This window comes from Balaenoptera acutorostrata, chromosome 1 (assembly GCF_949987535.1).
Source record: "Balaenoptera acutorostrata chromosome 1, mBalAcu1.1, whole genome shotgun sequence".
Taxonomy (NCBI): Eukaryota; Metazoa; Chordata; class Mammalia; order Artiodactyla; family Balaenopteridae; genus Balaenoptera; species Balaenoptera acutorostrata.
In genome coordinates, this window is record NC_080064.1 from 133,090,109 (window position 1) to 133,096,688 (window position 6,580).

Consider the following 6,580-nt stretch of genomic DNA (forward strand, 5'->3'; position numbering starts at 1 on the left):
AATTAAAAGACAATCTAAGGAATGGGAGAAAATATTTGCAAATGTTGCCACCAACACAGGATTAATTTCCAAAATATACAAAACAGCTCATACAGCTCAATATCAAAAAACAAAGCGACCTAGTGAAAAAATGGGCAGAAGACCTAAGTAGACATTTTCCAAAGAAGACTCACAGATGGCCAACAGGCACCTGAAAAGATACTCAATATTGCTAATTATTAGAGAAATGTAAATCAAAACCACAATGAGGTATCACCTCACACTGGTCAGAATGGCCATCATTAAACAGTCAATAAATAATCAATGCTGGAGAGGGTGTGGAGAAATAGGAACCCTCCTACACTGTTGGTGGGACTGTAAATATTTATATATATAATATATATATAATGAAATATTACTCAGCCATAAAGGAGAATGAAATAATGCCATTTGCAGCAACAAGGATGGACCTAGAGATTATCATACTAAGTGAAGGAAGTCAAACAGAAAGGCAAATGTCATATGATATCACTTAAATGTGAAATGTAAAAAATGATACAAATAAACCTATAGAAAACATAAATAGACTCACAGACGTAGAGAGAGGGATAAACTGAATTTGGGATTAAGAGATACACACTACTATACATAAAATAGATCAACAAGGACCTACTTATAACACAGGGAACTATATTCAATATCTTGTAATAACCTATAATGGAAAAGAGTCTGAAAAAGAATATATGTATAACTGAATCACTGGGCTGTACACCTGAAACTAACACAACATTGTAAATCAACTATACTTCAATAAAATGAAAAAGAAAAGGATATATGAGTCCTTTCAAAGAGGTATTTTATTCAACGAGGTAAGATAAGTATTTTGTGATCATCATGTATTAGGGATGGACTGCCACAACCCTTAACTTTAAGGCATAAGGAAGTTTACACAGTCTAATTCTAAGAACCATGCAGCCATTTAGGAGAAATGAACAGTATTTTTATCACTGGTAAAGAAGAGTCTGCTCTCCCCAGGAGGAGGCAATCAGAATTCTTATTTATTGGGGTTTATGGAACTTTAAAAGAGCAAGTACAAAAATGACTCAAAATCCCCACATGAAAAAGAATATTGATTTGAGGGGGCATGAAATGCTAATGTGTATCACATCAAAGAGGCTCTGCTTAAAAATAACAACTAGTAGCACAGCAGAGAACGGAAACTGTGGCTCTTCTTTTCTCCCCCAAGAGTCTCTGATCTCCCCCTACATCCCCATAGCACCCTTCACATGTATGGCATGAGCCCCACTAGGGTTTTGTTAGCTCTGATTTGCCTGTTTCTATGAATCCCAGAGTGACCAAGTTTATCAAGTCACTCAGAAATACCTTAAATATTTACCACAGGGCCATATTGCCTATCCCAGGCTAGACCTGGCCATTGTTTGCCTAATTATAGTTATAGCAAATAAAATAATCCTGGGCATTTCAGAGTGTTTACTCTTTTTTTTTTTTTCTATAGTAAAGATCAGTTTAGAGCTATCTCTAACAGCTGTTTGATTGTAAAAATAGGTAAGCCTCTTTGTATGTTATCAGGAATGAGAGGCTGAACCTGGTGCTAACGAGATCACTTTTAGTCAATTCTAGGGTGACTCTGTAAACTAATTCAGAGACTATTATTTACAGTAAAGAAATGATCAATTCATCTGTCTTTGAAAAGTGGCTGTGGGTTTGTATTTCCATTCTGCGATATTCATGAAAGAGGAGTCATAACTAAAAGACAATTAAATGAAACTTAAGGAAATGATTTGCCCTCAAGATTTCTACTGAGGAACATTAATTGCTAATATATTTCATACTTTCTACAAGAGGAATTACAGATGCACAAACTTCCACTGGTAATTAGATGGACTAATTTCCCCCACACCTGTAATCTGCTGACTTTCATCACAAGTGTTATGGGTCTAGGGCTCTTTCTGTGGAATCAAGTAACTTAACTGATTTATTACCCTTAGCTCAAAAAGGACCCATCAGAGGATCCTTTATCGCCTGACCCATTTCAAAACTTTTCCTGACTAGCACAGCATCCAGTTCTTTAAAATCCTCAGAGTCCAAGAATACACTCTCCTAACATAAGGAACCCTTTGGAAGGGCCAAGCAGACCCTATCCAGGTGCTGCTGGGCTGTGTCAAGTCTTGTTCCATTTTCTTTCATGGTGTGGCCTGAGAAGAAGAGAAGGTCAGGTCTACCTGACCTCCTGCCTTAGTCTGGGCCTGCTCCAGTCTCCCATGGGCACGGCTTGGACAAGTCCACGTGGACATCCACACACTTGCTTGTGCACATACATGTACCTTCCAGGAAACAAACCTCATAACTTTCAGATGAAGGTTAAGTACACATTTAGAAAAAGACGTTCTAACAACCTTCATCCCTCCACTTATCCCTCTATTCTAACATTGGATCATAATAGCATAATGACAACAATTTACTTAGACATCTATGTCTCCTCTTCCTCACTAGAACTGTGAGGTTTCTGCGATTGAAGTCTTAGAGTAATGCCAAAGGATATGCCTAGTTCAAAGTCTTAACTCATGTTTTCCTAATTAAGATCTCTGTCTGAAACATCTTCATTTGGGTTACTTTGCAATTATGAAGCTCCCCCAAGAATAAATGCGGAGGCTTCAGGCAGGGCTGTTTTAACACAGCCCCTAATCTTAGGAACCTCATAGTCTAGTGAGCAAGGATAGACAGAGAAATGCAAACAAACAACCATTAATATAATATCATGTTTAAGTGCTCTAGGAGTGGCATGATGAAAAGCTATAGGAACACGGAGGGTATACCACTGCCTGGGCAGAGCAGATTTCAGAGAGAAATTGCATTGCCTTTTGAGCTGTGTCTGGAAGAATGAGTAGGAGTTTACCAGGCAATGGAAGCAGTGGCGGTAGACACTGTCGGGGAAGGGTAGGAATTAAGACCGGCCGTCAGGAGGGCATTTCATCCACAAAAAGCCCTAAAAAGCCCTAAAAAGCCCAGAGGCATAAAGTGCAATGAGCTTCATAACCACAGCTGGTCACTAATCAGATGGATTTCAATTTCTCTCCCAGGGCAAAGATCATCAGATTCTTACCTGTACTCTTGCCTTTCCTTCATGATATGAAGATGCCTTTACTGAACCATCATTATGAGCTTTTCTGCTCACGGAGATTAATTAGTAGGTGTGGGACCTCCAAATACTGTCTCTCCTCTGTTGTTACCAAACCAAACTTGGGTCCGCTTGCCTGTCACAGTAAAGCCAATCTCCAGACCACAGGTTGCGGTGAAGGAAAATGCAATGTTAATTGCAGGGTACCACGCAAGGAGTTCAGGGCAGCTAGTGCTCAAAAAGCCCAAACTCCCGGATGGGTTTCAGCAAGGCAGTTTTAAAGGCAAGTTGAGGGAGGGGCGTTGCGGACATGTGATCAGCTCATGCACAGTTCTCTGATTGGTTGATGGTGAGGTAACAGGGCAGAGTCAAAGGGGTTAACATCATCAATCCTTAGGTGCCAGTAGGTCTGGGGCCTACGTGCTTATGATCACTGAGTAGTTAATTTCTTCCATTTGGTGGTGGATTTGGCATCTATAAAACAACTCAGGAAATGTGCGTCAGATACTGTTATCCAGGTACGTCAGAGAGGAGCTAAAGCAGAGGATATGGGGGAGGGGGTCTGTCCTGGGAAGGCCCCATCGGGTCCTGCTCAGTTACATTGTGGCTGTAGGCTTATGTTTGAGATGATGACCAGCTGGGATTAAGAAAGTAGGCTTTGCTGTAATAGTGGATCCTTATGGGTCCTTATTGGTTCTCTTCTGGGCTAATCAACTGAATTAACATATATCTATAACCTATGGGCAACCTAGGAATTTTTAATCCCTTTCAGGCAAGGGGTGGGGAAAAGCAAGTCACTTCCTCATATTCTTCATTGCTTTTCTCTGTGGAGGCCAAAGAAAAAAAATTCCAAAGTAAAATAAGAGAAAATCTTAATTTTTAAATAGTCATTGGCATGGAAAAAAACTAAAGACACCACATGACCAGGAAGATTGAGTTCAGAAGTCTGGATCAAGGACCAGATCAATCCTGATAGGTATTTATTTCAGGAAAATTTCCCTCTTCCATAATGACACTCCCTTGCAGAAAACATACTTCACATCAAAAAGCTGACCCACCTGGAGGAATTATTTTTCTTGAGTAGCTCAAGATTGAGGACACATGTGGGACCCATTTCCCATTAGTCCAAAGGTTTCTTCAGTGGTGCTTCCAGGTGAGTAAGGGGATGTGTGGTGTCGAATTTGAACCTCTCTGCCCAGGGATCTGAGGGACCTCCCAGGGTCCCTAGCCTTTGGGAAGCACTGGTCTTGGATGGAAGTTCTTCATCTGGGCTTAGAGAAGGAGTCTGAGGAACCTGAAATTCTGTGCAAAATTTTGAGTTTATTCTTCTTTTTAAAAAATTAATTAATTTATTTATTTTTGGCTGTGTTGGGTCTTCGTTTCTGTGCGAGGGCTTTCTCTAGTTGCGGCAAGTGGGGGCCGCTCTTCATCGCGGTGCGCGGGCCTCTCACCATCGCGGCCTCTCTTGTTGCGGAGCACAGGCACCAGACGCGCAGGCTCAATAATTGTGGCTCACGGGCCCAGTTGCTCCGCGGCATGTGGGATCTTCCCAGACCAGAGCTCGAACCCGTGTGCCCTGCATTGGCAGGCAGATTCTCAACCACTGTGCCACCAGGGAAGCCACAAGTTTATTCTTATTTGTCTTTGTCTTTTGTCAATTTCTCAAAGGAGTCTGTCACTCTCAAGCAGGTTTAAAACCCCAAGTTTGATACAATATGTTTTAAGTCCTTCCTTCTCCCCACCCCACCTTTTTTTTGGCGGGGGGCGGGGGTGTGGGGGTGGAGGGGGGTGGGGAGTTGGTGGTGGGAACAAAAACTGGTGGAGCTTCCCTTTGATGTTACATCACATCTCCCTAAAGAGAGATCTGAAGGACCCAGGAAAAATCACTTCAGAACCCTCTTAACCTGGCTGCTTTCAAAATTCTGGCAATCACTCACGAATTATCCTAATGCGGAAGAAATGGGGAGACAACATCTACAGAGGCCCACATTTCTATACTAGCTTGGATACAAACTGAACCTGTACAGAAGCAGGAGGTTTTATGCATGAACACAGAAGAGTAGCACAAATAAGTATGACTCTGAAAAGAAAGGCCAAAACAAAGAGGAAACCATGAGGCAAAGCTTGCAAAAACGCAACATCAAACTGCAATGACCTCTTTTTTTTCCCTTAAGGACGATAAACAACCAAGAGATCAGGACACCAGCAACAAGTGACATAGCTCACTGGTGGCACAGAGCCGGCAGAAAAATCGTGTCTCGTCTCAGCCTGGGGAGGTAAGAAAAGACGTCCCTACACAGGGGAGAGTATGGCTCTCAAATTGGTTCAGTGGGCAAAATACCTCGATGATTTTTATCAGCAAGAAAGATGATAATCTAGGTTATAATTTCTGATTCAGATCTGGAAGGCCAAAAGTATTTCAAAATTTAAAAATGTTTTCATTTTAAAAAGGTAACATAGTACGTATTTTGCTATGAGGTGACACCCCCAGTCTGGATCACGTTTCCATGATCAAACTAATATTTGATCAAAATTCACATTTTGACAGTTCTATGAATATTCACACTAGTGGGAAAAGAGACTCTATACAAAGACTATATATAGACTCTAAATAGCCTCATGGCAGTTCAGGTCAAATACTGTCACCGAATGAATTCAATTTAGGGCCCACTGCCAAGTGAGTTATGAAAAACTTCCAGTTTTCAGGCCTTTATGGAAGAAGGATTGTAGATCTGTATTTATATATATATATATATATATATATATATATATATATATATATATATATATATATACATACATATATAAATATCTATCTCCACACATATATATACACAGATCTCTGCAACTCAACAAATAAAGTATTTTCTAGAAACCATGCACACACCACCTATTCATAAAATCGTATCATCCAGATATTGACATATAGTTTCAGTAATATCCAGAATAAATTCAATTGAACAATTTTTAAAATACTGAGGACATGTGTTTCTCTCAGATGTCTCCCAGTCCTAGTTTCCATTTCTTGAGAGTTACAAATTGTCTCCACATTCAAAGCTGCAAGTTTTGACTATTCTAGAATGGAATTAGTCTGAGCATGGTGAATGTGATATAGTAAAAAAATAAATGTTTGGTCTTATCCCAGGTTCCTGGCACACAGCTCCTAAACCTTTGGAATCTCTGGAATGATAAGAGTATCTTTTGTATGCTGATGAGGTGACTCTGGCTAGGGTCCCCTTGGTCGATTCAGGATGGGGGCTGGTGCCGGAAAGACAACCCCCCAATCTCTGGGGAGGGTAGAGGGGCTGGAGATTGAATTAATCACCAGCGGGCAATGATTTACTTAATCACACCTGTGTAATGAAACCTCCATAAAAACCCCTAAACAACGGAGTCTGGAGAGCTTGCAGGTTGGTAAACACATCAAGGTGCTAGGAGGGTGGTGTGACCTGACACGGCATG